Source organism: Protopterus annectens, chromosome 2.part0 (genome assembly GCF_019279795.1).
Source record: "Protopterus annectens isolate FY-2018-M chromosome 2.part0, PAN1.0, whole genome shotgun sequence".
NCBI classification, from domain to species: Eukaryota; Metazoa; Chordata; order Ceratodontiformes; family Protopteridae; genus Protopterus; species Protopterus annectens.
In genome coordinates, this window is record NC_056728.1 from 846,169,414 (window position 1) to 846,186,843 (window position 17,430).

Below are 17,430 nucleotides of genomic sequence, written 5' to 3' on the forward strand. Positions count from 1 at the left end.
AAGTTGGTTACCTGCCACTGAACGGTCAGCCTTTCTCCTAGGTGCACTGATATACAAAGTATTAAATGAAGATTACTGCCCTCCAATGAGTCATACTCACTAAGAAACAGCCAATAAAATGCTGTTTCCCTGAGTAAACCACCTTTCAAAACAGTTTTAGGAGGTCATGCCTTCTTCAGACTGGATCTTGCCCTATGGAACAAATTCCCACCAGAAATGAACAGTCAAGATTCTCTTCAAATGTCTAATGTATCACTTGCTGAACACCTCTAAAATGAAATAGCATGTAAACACTTCAGGGATAATGCTTAGCAAAATCACTCAGCCTTGACTGTATTTTAAATCCCTTCTCAGGAATATGCCTAATACTTTAATCTGTTGTGTATTCTGATGTGAAACCGTCTCTTTAGTCTAATGTATGTAGTGTATATATAATATATAGAGAGCATATAGTCTTGAAACCATTGACCTCAGTCCAAACATTAACTTACCAGGATTCAAGCATTACATCTTCAATTCTCACATGAGGAAAATACATTTCAGGGAGTGAGAGGTGGTATAATTGTTAGGGTGTTTGCCTCACAAACACAAGGTACAGAGTTTACCTCTCACTTTAGAGGGGAAGCTGGTAAGACTCAAAATAACAGACAAGGACAGCTGATGTATGATCCTATCTCTTTGCCAAGTAAAATTAACTCAGCATTTACAACTGTAAGTACCTTAATTCCTGTTTGTCGTCAATTATACTAAGAAGGTGTATCATAAATAGAGGTTTTGTTGTCTTCATTTTCACCCTGTTAAATTTTGGTTTGTCTGCAATTCTATCTCACTAAGCTTACTATATTCAATCAAAGTGTAAAGTTTATTTGTTGTATTTATTTACACGTTGTTGACCAGGTTAATTGCACTAGACCGATGGCCTTTTTCCAGTGGAGACCTGCGGTGGTATTCATACTTACTAGGGGTAATTTGACTAGGGCACCAGGGAACTTCCTACTCATTAGGAGAGTGCTTGTTCCATTTGTAGCACAGTGGCAGCTGGGAGAATAGCACTCAAGGAGATCCAAGATGGCAGATAGCACAGAGGTGAATGCTGGTTCTGAGCAGCTTTTTCACCAGAATTTCTTTGTTTCATCTGAATGATGTCAGATTCTAGACCCACACGTGATGAATGGTGACTAGGATAACATCAGATCAGAGGTGTTGTAAAATACTGCGGACAATTGAAAACATGTTTTTTTTTCCTGTGAAAAAGAAGATCATTTGATAAGTAACTGTGATCAGAGGAAATGTTATATGTCATGATGCAAAAAAGTGTGAATTGAAATGTTATAAATGTAACAAAATTGAACATTTATAGATGGATTGTAATGTCGAGAAAAAGGATGGAGAAGAAAAAAACTAAAGTGACAGTATACACAGAGAAGAAACATTCTGAATAAAAGATAAATGGGAAGCAGGGAAGCAAGGTCAGTGTAAAAGTAAAAATAAGGGCAAAGAACAAATGAAATAGAAGAAGGATGTGAAATAAGGATGAGGAATACATAAATTGGCAAACACTGAAAGGTAAAATCGTTATATTGGCAAAAGAGTAAAGGACAAAAAGGAAAGATTAAAGGGATAAGTAAAAGAGAAAAAGAAATGAAAGGGATAATACAGATGAGATAAACGCTTCAACTTTACACAATTTCTGCTAAGGTATAACATAGACATAATGACAACTTTAGAGTGCTTTCAGTGAATGTAAATAGTAGAAGAATAGGCATCCTAAATTGTTATATTAGGTATGATGTTGAAGTAATAATATTGGAGCATGTAAGATTTTTGACACAAGAAGAGACATTACGAACAAGGAAACTTTGGGGAGGAGATACAATATGAAACCTAGGAAAGAAACTGTTCAGGCATAGTTGTACTTTGTAGAAAGTCAGTGAAAATATTGAATATAACATTAGCAATGATAGGAAGATTAACTATTACAGATCTCAGATGGGATAATCAGATATATAGAATTACAGCATTGCATGCCTATGTTACAAGTAAAGAAGGGAAATTTTACTTAATAAAATTCTGGATTATGCAGTAATTAATATGAATATAATATTAACAGGAAATGTTAATTGTAATTTGAGAGGAAAACAAAGAAGAGAGGAAATGATGTTAAGAAATGTTTTGAAGTTATAAAATGTGGCAATTTAAGGATTTGGAATAATAATTTGTGGACATATAGTGAAAGTACATATAAGATGGAAATATATTATTTTATTATATCACAAGGTTTAAGTATAGCTAAAGCAGAGACACTTGTAACCGGCTTTTCAGATTACTCAGCCATATGGATAGAAATATATGAAAATGAGTATATCAGATTGGGAAAAGGAATACAAAAAATGACAAATTATGGGATGAAAATGGAAAAAAAATAAGTATGTGCTTATGGAAAGTTCACATTTCCACTAGAGTGTGTTATAAAAACTGGTTTGAGTGGTGACTATCTTTGAAAGAAAAATATTAAAAAATGTTTTTTAGAATGGCAGCCAGATTTAAGAAATGTGGAAAAATAAATTATAAAACAATGTGTATGGATGCTTTAAAGGATTTGTAAAGGAATGATAGATAATACAATGTGACGAATGGAGAATTTATGAAAAAATCAAGAGAAAATTAAAGCATTATTATTTAAGCAAAGATATTACAAGGTAACAAAGAAGAGTTATCAGATTATTTGAGTAGCATAATTAAAGAGAATAGCAATATAATGATAGAAATAAAAGATGAAAGAGAAGACGTAAGAAGATCTCAGGAACAAATTATGATTATCATAATAAATAAAAACAAAAACAGGTTCCAAGATAGAACGATAGTACAACACTAGACTGGCATATTAAAAAATTGACAGAACAAGAAAATAAGGAATTGGTTCACAGGTTCATAGGTGTTTACTAGGCAAATGACCACAAGGGCCTTTTTAAGCCTAGCCATGCATCCCAAATCTCTGACAAGTTCTGATACCTTTGATCAGTGTCTACAGATTACATGATTGCATTAGCGACATAGGTGCCAAACCAGGGATGAATTTCCATTTTCCCATCCAATTGTCCAAGTAGCACTTGAATTGGGTTAGGGAGGAACTCTGCTTCACATGGATGGGGAGCCTGTTCCATAGACGGGATAGTCTCTGAGATACATGCCTATCTCTCCAGCATGTCCTACTTATATCACAGGGAAGGTTATAATCTTTAAAATGGGTAATTCTGGTACTGTTTGTTTTGTGGATATGCAGGAGGTCCATCAAAGTGGGGTCTGACAATGCCCTGTATGCCAGGCAAAGATCTCACCTCAAAAGCCTGTAGGAGACAGAATACAGGGATAGGGCCTTGCGGGGGTCTGCATAGGACATATTACTTACACTCTGTGTGGACATTCCATTTGTTGGATATGCCTGGTTAGGTACATACCAAGGGGGATTGTACTAAATGTTAGGTCTGATGAATGCCGAATACAGTGAAACATTGGACTTAGATGCCATACCTTTGTTTATAAGTTGCGCAACATAGAATGATTTCCTCACCACTGTAGACACATGACGATCAAAGGCTAGATTATTATCTATGTGTGTGTCCCTAAGTCCCTGACTACTGGGTCAGCTCAAAGGGGTGTGTTGTCAATATGATAGTTACCAGGGATGGATGACTTCCCAAAGGGTACTATTATGCATTTCTTGTGATTTAGTTTTAGTCCATGGCTCTGACACCAGTTGTTTGTCTTGCGTCAGTGTGAGATTCAGTGACAGCTCTCAATCTTGCAATCATCTGCAAATTTAGTCAGCCAGAGACCACTGACATTGGTCTTGACTTGTGAGAAGTAAATGTAAAAAAAAATCAGTGCATGGACTCATCCCTGAGGGGGCTCCACTTGTGACTGGCCTCTTTGTTGAGGTGGACTCCTTATTTCTAACTTCCTTGGTCCTATCTGTGAGCCAGTTGGCTATCCACCAGGTGACATACTGGTTTATACCTAACCTCTTGAGTTTGTCAACAATGCTTGAGTGAAGTATTATGTCAAATACCTTGGCCAGGTCAAGGTAGGCAGTGTGAACGATTTTGCCCTCATCCATTGCTTTGGTGACCTTCTCAAAGAAGTCCACCAGGTTGAGTAGGCATGATCAGCCCTTGATGAAACCAAAATGGGTTGCGTCCAGTGTGTGCAGGTTTACTACATTGATCATCTCCATGATAATTCTTTCCATGACTTTACATATAATACTAGTGGGACTTATGGGTCTGTTGTTTCCAGGGTCTGTAGATGGCCCACCTTTGTGCAGAGGGATGACTGTTGCCTTTCTCCATTCATGAGGCATGAAGCCTGTTTGAAGGCGACAGTTAAATAGTAATTCCAGAGGCCCTGATAGGTCATATTTCATGCTATTTAGAAGGCATCCTGGGATATTGTCTGGACCCATTGATGCAGTGTTCTTGGTCTTAGAGAGAGCATTAAGGACCTGTTCCCCAGTGATAGTAGGGGGAGTTATATTTGATGATATTTCCTGAGGGAAGGTTAAGGGGGAGAGAGGAGTAAAGTTGAACCTGAGTTTATGAGCCAGGAGGTTTGCTATATCTTCTGGTTCAGTATAAGTGGCTCCATTTACAATGAGCTCCACACACAATTGTGTATTGCCTTTGAGGTTGCGGACATAGCTAAATAATGCTTTGTGGTTGTCCTTGGCCTGGGAGGACAAACTTACCACAGATTTGGCTTTTGGTAGAATTTATTTGTCCTCTGAGTTGTTTGTTTAGTTTGATGAGAGTGCTTTTATCCTGCTGGGTGCTGCACCTCCTAATTTTTGCCATGATTTTCTTCCTCCAGTTATACATCTGATTGATTTTGTGATTCCACCAGGGTGGCTTGTTTTTTGAGTTAGTTCTGTACTTCTTCTTGGTGGGTACAGCTGCCTCTATGCAGCTATTAATATGCTTGTACATGGTTTCTGTGAACAATTATGCATAGGCAGAAGTGTTCTCAAGTTTATGGGGGCTTGAAATTTTGCCAGGGTCTCACTTAATAGCAGGAGGTTAGCCTTAGAATAGTTCCTGAATATTCCTGGTTTAGTTGGGGGTCCAGGTTTTATTTTTACTTCAAAAGAGACCATTTTGTGGTCTGACATTACCAGGGAAGGCATTACAGTAGGGGGTGTGCAGCAGTCTCCCATATTAGTGAGGATCAGATCCAGTATGGTTGCTCCCCTGGTTGGTGTATTGACAATCTGGTTCAGGGAGTTTGTGTTTACAAAATCCAGGAATCTCCGTGCATGTACGTTTGATGTCATATAGCACTCCCAGTTAATAGTGGGGTAATTAAAGTCACCCATGATTTCCTTATATGAATTAGATAAGGTACTAAGACAAGTTAATTTATATAGAGTTTCAAAATTAGATGGAACAGGATACTAATTTTATAAGAATTGCACAGATTAGCAGAAAACATGTTTCTTAAAACTTATGAATGAGTGGTTAAATGAAGGTTTTATGTACAATGATGTAGTGGTATACTTAAATGTGTAAGGAAAAGGGAAGATAAAAGTAAAATTGAAAATTAGAGGCCTATAGTATTGAGCAATACAGATTATATGATTTTTATGAAAATAATTCAAAAGACAATGGAAAGTAAAATGAAAAGTATTATGGAAGATAGCAAACATATTTTAAAGGGAAAAGGATGTCAGGAATTATTATTCACAGTAAGGGAAATTGTGGATGATATTATAAACAGGACTGATGAGACCAAGATCATGACAGGAGATAAAGCTTTTGATGCAGTACAACATGAACTTCTGTGGTAATTATGGAAGAGTATAAAATCGTAAGGAAATGTTTAAATATAGTAGACATGACTGTAAATAAAAACAAAAGAAAAGGACTGTATTTTATAGTAAAGATAGGAGGAGTATATTTCTCGATGAAAGAAATCTCTTTGCTAAGAATAAGATTTGGAGGTAAAAATGAAAGTGAGGAACAATAGAAAAGGATACTAGATGAAATAAAGGTGCTGTGTTGTTTTTGGTAAACATACAAGCTATTATTTAACAAAGATTTATTTGATTAATTCAGTTATATTGGGAACGATTGCATATTTAGCTAGTGCCTATATGTTGCCAATAATCTATGAAAAAAATGCTACAAATAAATTTTTCTTTTACATGGGTTTCAAGACTGAGTCCAGTAAAGACAGGAATGTTATACATAGACAAGAAAGATAGAGGTTTGGGATTAGTAAACCCAATTGTTTATGCTGCTTCTTTGAATTTATATAAAGTTCTATTTTGGATTAATGATAAAAATGAAACGTTAGTAGTAAATTTACTAAAGTACAAATATAAGCGCGTTGGGATATGTTAAAAATTTCAAAAGAGGAAAAGCATGTTTAAATGAAGTAATGATATGTTATCAAGGAAAAATATTTTATGGAAAATAAAAAGTGATGAAACAGAAAATGAGAGGAAAGTATGGTATAAAAATATCATAATATTATTATGGTAATCCTCTGACCGAGCTAGGAAATGAAAAAGTTAATGGTATAAAAGTGCAAAAAGTATGAAAAGCATGGTGTAATAAGCAAATAGAATTTTATGGAGATTAGTGATTAATAAATTTCTAGTAAAGGGAATTATGGCATATAAGAAATCAGAGAAAGAGTTTGTGTATATTGAGGTAAATAAAAAACTATAGAACATGTTTTCTTACAACGTATAAGAGTTGCTAAATTATGGGAAAAACTGTGTAAAAGAAAATCTCTTTGAAAATATAAAGGAAGTAAATTAAATAAATATGGATATGATCATGTACAGATATTATAGCCATACAAATAAGGAATATGTCAGTAAAACAGATAAAAGATTATTGTATGTTGTGTCGACCATTTGGAATGAAAGGCTAAATGAAGTCATATTTAATGAAAAATGGAGATTAGCAGTAATTTTAAGAAAAAATAGATGGAGGTTGTGGAAAAAAGAGTGAGGTTCAAATAAGATAATGAAGATAAAAATTTAACATAATAATTAAAAGCAAGATATCTATGATTGTATGACAATAACAGCAAGGAATGGAAATTTGTACACTGTATAAATCTATAAATATGTAAGTTTGTAAATAATATTGTAGATACTTTTGTGTATAAATCTAGAAATATGAAAGTTTGTAAATAATATTGTACATATATTTTTAATAAAGAACCCCCCTACTCTTTTCAGTAAGCACTGTGGGATCTTTTGCATCCACCTGAGCTACCACCAACATAGGCAAATGCAGCTTCAGTTTAAGGTCTCATCTGAAGTGCATCGCTCCACTTAGGCTACACTGCATTGTCCGTACTGGAAAAAAATACATCTTCTTGATGTGGGAATAGAACCCATAGACTTCTGCATAAAAAAACAATAGAACTACCTGTTGAGCTACTGAGACAGGAATGATTAAGCATACAACTTTATTCAATCAAACGTAAAGGTGAACAAGTGTATAACTGTTTTGTGAATTGACATTGATTATTGTCCTATGGAACAGCTCACTCACCCAGTTAACAAGCAGCAAATGAATAAAATAAAAATAAATAAATAAACAAACAGGATGCCTAGGAATAAAGGCCACCCACTCTTGTCTACTGGTTGGGATATTCCTCTTCTTCTTCTTCTTTCGGCTTTTTCCCGGTTAGGGGTCGCCACAGCGGATCACCTTGTCCGCACATTGAATGGCAGTGGAGTTTTACGGTGTCGAGTTGCCAGCCCGGTGCCCAACCTTCCACAGAAGGCACACTCACATGCACACCTAGGGCCAATTTAGAGTGTCCAATCCACCTGCAGCATGTCTTTGGGATGTGGGAGGAAACCGGAGCACCCGGAGGAAACCCACGCGACCACAGGGAGGACAAGCAGACTCCGCACAGAAGGCACCCGAGCCGAGGATTGAACCGGAGAACCTCTTGCTGTGAGGCGGCAATGCTAACCACTGCACCACCGTGGCCGCCCTACTGGTTGGGATATTCATCTATATAGGTTAATTCATACTCAACAAAATGACAGTGAAACAGCCAAACTTCAAAGTGCTAGACATCAATATGTTTTCCATGGCCATTTGTGATTTATTTTTTAGTTTTCTTTATTAAGTGATTATACACTGGTAGTGTTCACTGGCCAGACATCTCACCTAGATCTTATTCATACATTTTTCTTATCAAAAAATGATCCTTTCCATTCTTAAGAATCTACTGTAGATAAACTGCTTAGCCATAAAGGCCATTTTCTTTCATCTGCTGGCTGAGTTATTTATATACTGATAGATTCATAGATTGTTACTAGGGAAATGATCTGGGGGCCCTGTCTAAGCCTAGCCAAGTTTTCCCAAAAAGTTAAGGATGTCCTCTATCTGAATAGGGCATTGAGAGACATAAGCTTCCTCTATCCTTAAGAGACATGGGTGTCAGGGCCAGTCTAAATTTCCTGTCTATTATACAGATGGATTCAAACTTAATAAAAGACCTATAAAACAGCATAAGAGATGCACAGTTTATGGCCAGAGATCATGATTTGATTTGACCTTTTTATTTTGGTTTCAATAGTACAATTAGCTATTAATTACAGAAAGAAAACAAGTAGGTTGTGGACAGTGGTTATACTTTATGCAGCAATGTACATAACCTAATTCATCAGGTCTGATCACAAACGTACACTAAAAGAAGGGTCAGGAAAGGAATGGAAAGGGAACAGAATGTGAAGAGGAGATTTATATGGTTTACTATGGCTTGTGCAAATGACAGTGTGTCAGCAGCACTACTGCCGAAAATCAGAATGTTGTGCACAAAACATAAATGGGTGGGATAGTCGAACACACTTATGCAAATGAAGTAGTGCTTTCGCATAAGTGTATTTGACTATCTGCATGGAGATCATGGTACAGTGGGGATTGGAAATTCATCCATATCCTCACTGTAGTGCAATCTCGGAGTTAGAAAATATTATTAGGAGGGGTGCAGGGGGGCTTGCACCCCTGCAAAAACATGATATGTCATATAGGAGTCTGATTTCATCAGCTCCTGTATGGTTATCACGTGATGGTTTCAGCCACAATGTCGACTCAAATGTGTCGATCATTTGGGTCGACATTGTGGCTGGTCAGAATGTTTGAGTTTGGGTTTACTATTCATTGTTTCGAACGGCAAATGTTTTGACGTTCAAACAAACAATAGTAAAACAATTTATATAATATGGGATACAAAGCCATCAGTTGCATAAAGACATATAGAATAGTTGCAACAGAGAATTATCCTCTCTGATCCACTGCAACCCACTCCTATGCACATATTAGCACTTAAGGGCACAGTCAATTCCAGCACTAGGTGAGTTAGGCAGTCACATAGTGCCTATTGGCTTGGGGGCCCAGTGTCTAGGGGCTGCCACAAAACGTATGTTTCTTCTTTAAGAACACACTCTGCATGAGTTAAATTTCTTCTTTACGGATGCACGCAGAGTGCATCCTTAGTAGCATGTGTACATATATCATACAAGCACATTTAAACATTAGAATGCCTTAGTAGTGTGCGTACATGTATAACACATGCACATTTAAACATTATAATGGAGCACATTAAAAGTTGAGCTTGGATTTTATTATGGGCATTTCAGACAAAAGTGTTGTCACAGAGGTAGAGGTTTGTGTGAATGTGTGCGAAATGCCCAAAGTAGGAATGGCAGGTTGGTTACCTATTCAGGCTCAAACTCTGTACCTTGAATACACAACCCTAGAGCCTAAATCCTCTACACCAACTGCCAAACTGTTCTCAACAAATGCATTTCAAGAACTGTTGAGTTTCAGTGCATTTTCAAATACTGTTGATTTTCTGTGCATTATCAAAGAATGTTGAGATTTTGTGCATTTTCAAGGAATGTTGACTTTCTTTACATTTTCAAGGAATGTTGAGTTTGAAGGGAAGAGAAGTTTACTGTTGCTCATGCTAAGTCTGCTTTCAATGTGAAACTGTTTTGTTTAGCAAATGTCCATCATCAGTTTGTGGTATAAATCTTAAACGCAGTTAATAGCACAACAGACACATACTTGCCTTTTGTACAGAAGGCTGTGGGTTCTACTTCAATGCCATATAGCTGAAGTGATAATATAACAATTCCACCTTTAAAGGAAGATGGGGTTGCTGCTCTCCTGACTGTGTCCTCATTTGGATGAGATGCCTAGTAACTATAAACCTGTTGTTGGTTTGACAGCCATTCCCTATTGCAATATTATCCACTTACTAATTTTTTTAAAAATGTAATGTGAGCAATTTATTTTTCAAGGGCAGCAGGCACTCAATTTGTACCAAACTTCTCAACCTCTTAGAGCAGGAAATCTGGACAAAGTCATATATAAGTGGGACAAAGGCCCAAAAATAGGGACAATTTTTAAATATTGCCCTTACAAACTTAGAAAGCTGATAGAATAAAATGTTTTGCATTAACCTGAAATTTGTGGAAGGTATGAAGTCTGAAACTCAAATATCTGTCATTTTATTTTATTTATTTATTTTACATTTGTTAACCGGGCTAGTCCAACTGGATACATGTCCATTTTCAGTGGAGGCCAGAGGAGAAAAGCTCCACTATCTAAAGCATAATAACAAAAATCCATTCAAAGTACATTGGTAATTTAAGACAGAACTAAAGCAGATTCATTATTTTCTAATGTCTGTCTTTAATAATGTGACACTAGTTTACCAGAAAAACACACATTTATGAATAAACAGACCAAAAATATGAGGCAAAAATCTGGACTTTTGTGAAAATCTGTACAGTTAAGAGGTATGGATTTTGTACAAGAAGCACTGAAATGAAGAGTCGTTTGCCTTGCAGCAACCTATATATTAGGTATAGATCTCTTTAATGTGGAATTTTTCAGATAACTTTTACTTCTGCAGAGATTGTGTATATTGAGTGACATTAGTGGATTGTAATGACAGAATTTTGAAAGGCCTTTTGTGGATGAAATGTTCTGTAGTGGGTAATTTTGTCATTATTGGCTCATACATTTTGTTTCATTACTCAGTGGAAAAATGTTCAAACCTACAAATTTAAAACACACTTTAAGAAGTGGTGCTGCATTATACAAGGAATACAATCAGAACTGTACATCAAAGAATACATGCATGTATGCATGATAGAAAAAAACATGTCCAAAGGGCGTATGGTTTGAAAACAGCCCAAAGGAAAACTTAATCCACCAGATGCATTTTTTTTAATGTGGGTTTCAATGCCATTTCAAAGAATGTAAACTTCAAGGGCAGAGAAGCTTACTGTCATGCTAAGTCTGTTTTCGTTGTCAGAATGTATTATTTTGTTTAGCAAATGGCTAACAGTGTTTGTGCTATAAAATCTGAAATAAAAGTTTTAAATATCTCTAATCATTGTATAAGTAAAGAAGAAAACAGTATGCATGATAGGTTGTCTACAGTGTTTAGAGTAACTGGGGAGAAATAGCCAAGTAATGGGACACTGGAATGGCTGGGAGGTGCTGCTGGGGGGGGGTCTGATCCATAACCCTGCCTAGGGCCCAATTTGACCATGATCCAGCTCTGCTTAAGGGTGTCAAATGGAAAAATGTTTCATGGAATCCATCCCTCATCAGCTTGTTTGTTGTCCTAAGATGATTAAAATTTGAAAATATGGTTGAACGTCCATCATTAAACTACAAAAATCAAAAATAATATTACTGCAGTTTTCAGAGATAAGAATGAGCTACAACTATCAAAACATAATCCCAGCAACATATATATATATATATATATATATATATATATATATATATATATATATATACATATATACATACATATATATATATATATTTTTTTTGCAAGAAGAAAGTCCCCATGCATCCCACATGTATGGGGATTGGCACCCCCACAACCCCAATTTATGCATAAAAGGCAACTTCATGGTTGCACTACAGTTGAGAAAAACAGAAGAAAAAAAGAAAACACTGAAAGTGTACCACCAGCTTGCAAAACCCAACTAACTGAAGTAAAATAAAACACTCAGTGAAAAGCTACTTGAATGAATATACTTCAATGAAGTCTAAGTATATCCAGAAATAATGCAGCAAGTTGTAGAAATAGCCAGGAAAATTTGCCAGCTTCCCCAGATAGAGAGCTGAACCAACTCAATGCAAAGCACATATAAGATTTATAATTAAAATCTTGCTAATTACAGGTTCATAGGTACTTACTAGTCTATTGATCTGTGAGGATCTTTAGACTCCTAACCGACATCCCCATGAAGTTTGTTGGCCTTGTACTTTAAATATAAATAACCCAGAGGCAAGCGGAGCATAAACCAAGGATGAATTTTCAGTTACCATCCATTCGTTCAGATTACATTAGAATAGTGTTAGAGAACTTCTTTACTTTATGTGGAGAGGAAGATGATTACAAAGAAGTAGTATTCTCTGTGATTCATATCTATTCCTCCAATATGTTCTATTTATGTTGCAAAAAAGATTTGTGAGTAGGTGTTTATACCCCTACTGGACTTGTTAATATGCAGTAGGTCTGAAAAGATAGGGTCTCTTGAGACTGTGCATGAGGCAGATATTGACCCTCAGTAGCTTGTATGACACAGAGAAGAGGGGCAAGGCTTTCAGATGATCAGAATATTTTTTATGATTTAGGACCTTGATTACTTAGTAAGAAAGTGTTGTGGACATTCAACTTGTATCAAATGTTTGGACAGGTGCATAATGAAGGGGACATTATACTCAATGATCCCTCTGATGAGAGTGGAATACAGTCTAATGATCACTTCCCTGGACCTGGACACCATACACTTATAATTGCAATGCAAAATCACTTTTTTACAATAGTGGATACATGGTGATTGAGGGGAAGTTCATCATCTACATTCCTAGATCACTAACTATATATGTATTAACAATGTGATAGTTGCAAGGAACTTCTTGTTTGTTGAATGATATTAAAAGACACTGTTATACATTTCATGGCATTCAGCTTTAGTCCATGCTTTGACATCAGCTATTAGTTTGGGCAGACCCTCTTGGGGGGGGGGGGGGGTATTGGGATCCTCAGGGGAATTTATTGTGCCACTAAGCTTACAGTCATCTTTAAACTTGGTCAGCCATAAACCCTTAACAGTAGCTTTGACCACCTCTTAGAAGTAAATGCCAAAGAGGAGTGGCCCAAGGATTGAAAACTGGGGTACACTGCTAGTGACAGATCTTTGGTGGAGATACAGCAGCCCATTGTCTGGGTTCTATTTATGAGCCAATTTGTTATCCAATGAGTTATATAGGAACTGACATCAGCTGATATAGTTTATCTATGATACCTGAGTGTGGGATGGTATTGAATGCCTTTTCCCTCATCCATTGCTTTAGCAACCTTCTCAAATAAGTCAACCTTGTTAAGAAGGCAGAATCTGCTCTTAACAAATCTGAACTGGCTTGAGATGAGAGTTTGTAGGTTACATATGTCCTTACTTATTAACTCGATTTTGATACTTTACAAAGCCTTACAAATGAGGCTGGTCAGGTTTATGGGTCTATAATTCCCTGGGTTTGTTGATGCTCCATATTTGTGCAAGGGGATGACAGTTGTTGTCCTCCATTCATCAGGTGCAAAGCCTGTTTGGTGGATGAGATAAAATAGTCTCTGTAGGGTGTATGACATGTCCTGTTTCAGGTTGGCCAATAAGCAGCCAGGTATATTATTCTGCCCCAGAAAAGCAATTGAACTTCAATAGTGCCTAGACGACTTGTTCATGGGAGATTTGAGGGCAGTATAGATGCGTGAACAAGATCTTGGAATGTAGGAGGGGGAAGTGGATGAAGTTAGAGTTAAATTTATCTGCTAGTGATTGCCTATGTACTCTGGGTCTTAGTATGTGATATAATTTAATATTGCTCTGCACAGTGCTGGGTAGTGTTTCTAAGGTTTTTAGCATAGGTGAAGAAGGCTTTGTGGTTGTCCTTTGCCATACACACACACACACACACACACACACACACACACACACACACACACACACACACACACACACATATAGGTTCTTAGGTGTGTACTAGGCTAATGGCCCTGGAGCCTTTACAAACCTAGCCCATAGGATTGCCCTGGCATCGTGCCACCTGACCTTAGTTTCCAGTGCCTCGGTCAAGCAGAACCACTGGAGTGATCCCTGGGGTGAAATTTCTATTTCCCATCCTCTCATCAAGATTTCTCTTGAAGAGGGCCAGTGAGGTGTTCTGTTTGATATGTATGGGAAGTCTATTCCATAGCATGGGCAGTCTCTAGGTTATGAACCTGTCCCTCCAGCACGTTCTGTTGATTGTGGTAACGAGGTTGCGGTCTCTGGAGCGTGTGGTGCGGTGGGATTAGGATTTCTTTAGATGTGGCATTTCTAACACAGCTGGGTCAGACATGGCTTTATAAGTCAAGCAGAGATCACCTCTAAGTAGGCAATATGATACTAGTTGGAGTTTTTTGAGTCTGTCCATATAGGACAAGTGTTTAAGGCCTAAGATCCTCTTTGTGAGGTATTTTTGCGGCCTCTCCAGTTATTGCAGGTGTCTGGTGAGGTACATGCCAAATGGGGCATTGTACTCGATGATTGGCCTAATGAGGGAAGAGTAGAGGGAGACAATGACCTCTTTCTTCCTAGATGCAAAACCCTTAGTAATGAGATGTGCCACATAGAAGGAATTTCTGACCGCAGTGGCAGTGTGGTGGTCAAAGGAGAGGTTGATGTCAACCTGTGTTCCCAGATCTCTTATAATGCCTTCTGTGTTCAGTGGACTACCATTGATGTGGTAGTTCATGGGAAATGGATTTTTCCCAAAGGGAATGATGACACATTTTTTGACATTGAGCTTAAGGCCATGGTTCTGACACCAGTCATTGGTCTCAGTGAGGCCTTTCTGTAGGATGTCAACATCACTTGGGGAGTTAATAATGGCTCCCAACTTATAATCGTCTGCAAACTTTGTCAGCCAGAGTCTCTTCGTGTTGGACTGGACTTCTGAGAAGTAGATACCAAACAGGGGAGGACCCAGGACCAATCCCTATGGGACTCCACTCCTGACTGGTCGGCAGTCTGACTTGGAGTCAACTACTTTCACACTGTGGATTCTATCTGTGAGCCAGTTTGCAACCCATATGGTGATATAGTGGTTGATGCCCAACTTAGTGAGTTTTTCTATGATTCCTGAGTGGGGAATGGTATCAAAGGCCTTTGCCAGATCAAGGCAGGTTGTATGAACCACCTTGCCTTCATACACAGCTCTGGTGACTGACTCAAGGAAGTCGACCAAGTTGAGCAGGCATGACCTACCCTTCACAAAACCAAACTGTGTGGGATCCAGAGTTTGGAGATTCTCTATATCCTTGTTTATTATGTCTACAATGATGATTTCCATAGCTTTGCATATAAGACTCATCAGGCTAATGAGGCGATAGTTCCCAGGGTCTGTAGTCACTCCACCTTTGTGGAGTGGGATGAATATAGCAGTGCGGCATTCAGTAGGGACAAAGCCTGAGCTGAGGCTGTGACTGAACAGGGCACACAGGTGAGATGCCAGTTCACTCTGTAATTCATGTAGAACACAGCCAGGGATACTATCAGGTCCCATAGAAGCTGTATTCTTGGCTTGGACAGTGCAGTTTTAACCTGTGCAGCAGTAATACTGGGTGTCTGGCAATCTGCTGGTATTGTGATTGGTCCTTGGGGGGGGGGTAAAATTGGCACTGAATCTGTCGGCCAGTATATTGGCAATATCTGTTGGCTTGGTATAGGAGGTACCATTGTGCAGTAGCTCAGAGCAAATCCGGGTATTGCCATGAAGGTTCTTTACATAGCTATAAAAGGCCTGTGGTTGTCTTTACTATCTGCTGCAGTCCTGTTTTCATAGCTAGTTTTAGAGGATTTGATGAGGGATCTCAACTTTTTGTTGAGGCTGATAAGGGAGTTTTTCCAGTCTTGGGACTTCACTATTCCACATCAGTTTCCTCCTTCTTTTGTAGAGTTTGTTTATGGCAGGGGACCACCAGATTGGCTTCCTTTTTTTGGAGGAGAGCATCTTGGTTCTATTGGGTATGGCGAGATCCATGCATTTGTGTACATGTGCATACAGTGCATTGGTGTATGATTCGGTGGTCATGCAACTATTCTCCATTTGCATGGGTGCCGTGAAGTTAGCCACCTCTCTTCTTAGGAGCCCAAAGTTAGCTTTGGAGAAGTTTTTCATGGTGGTTACATTTGCAGGGGGGGGGGTGGATTTCCAAGGTGATTAGTTTGTGGTCGGATCTAACCAGGAAGGAGTTGACTACTGGTGGTGAGCAAGAGTTGCCCATGTTAGTAATGACCAGGTCAAGAATGTTGTGACCTCTAGTGGGGGTAAGAACGAGCTGATTCAGGGCATTGGAATGAATGAATTCCAGGAAACATTGGGCAAGTGTATTGGCACGCAAGAAGTTTTCCCAGTTAATGGAGGGGTAGTTGAAGTCACCCAGTATGAGTGCATTAGGTTGGACCCTAATATTCTCCAGGGTGCTTAGGAACATGGAGTGAGTGTCTTGAGACATGGTTGGGGACCTATAACAGGCTATGACCTGAATCACTGTCTTACCAAATGTTAGCTGCACTTCTAGCATCTCTGAAGCATTATGTTGGGTTACCAGTCTGGAGGTGTGTGCATCCTTTATGAAAATGGAAACACCACCACCTTTGGAGCTTCGGACTAAGTTCTGGGGCTGAAAGGTGTGGAAAGAGTTATAGCCTGGTAGTGCAGGGGTGCTTTCTGCTGCCTTGAACCAGGTCTCTGTTACAGCACAAATGTCAATGTTCTCCATTTTAAGGAGTGCTTTGAGTGAGTGCATTTTGAGATGTAGACTTCTAGCATTGAGCAGCATGACCCTCAGATTGCATTAGTTTGTAGCTGTTATGGTGGTAATTTGGTCTTTGGAGCACTGCCTAAAAAGGGCACTATAGGGGTGGTAAGAGCCTTGGCCAGTATCCGGAAGCCCAGGGGTGACAGATGCAGGCTATCTCTGGCAAAGCATTGAGGTCTGTCAATCATGTCATCTCAGGCAGACAGATACTAGGTCCCCTTAGAATGACGCCAGAAACTTAGCCAGCTGTTGAAATCAATCATTTTCTGCTTGTACTGCTGTATTATTCTGGGTGATGATAGGATGCTGCTCAGGGCTAGGGTCATACCCACCTGGGCTACATAATCTGAAAGTGCCTTCATGTCTCTTTTCATGTAGTCTAGGGAGGTACGTCTCAGGTCATTCACACCCACATGTACAATGACAGAGTCATATTCGTATCTGTTATTCAGTGACCTGAGTGCGTGCATTATATGGCAGATACTGGCAACTGACAGGCAG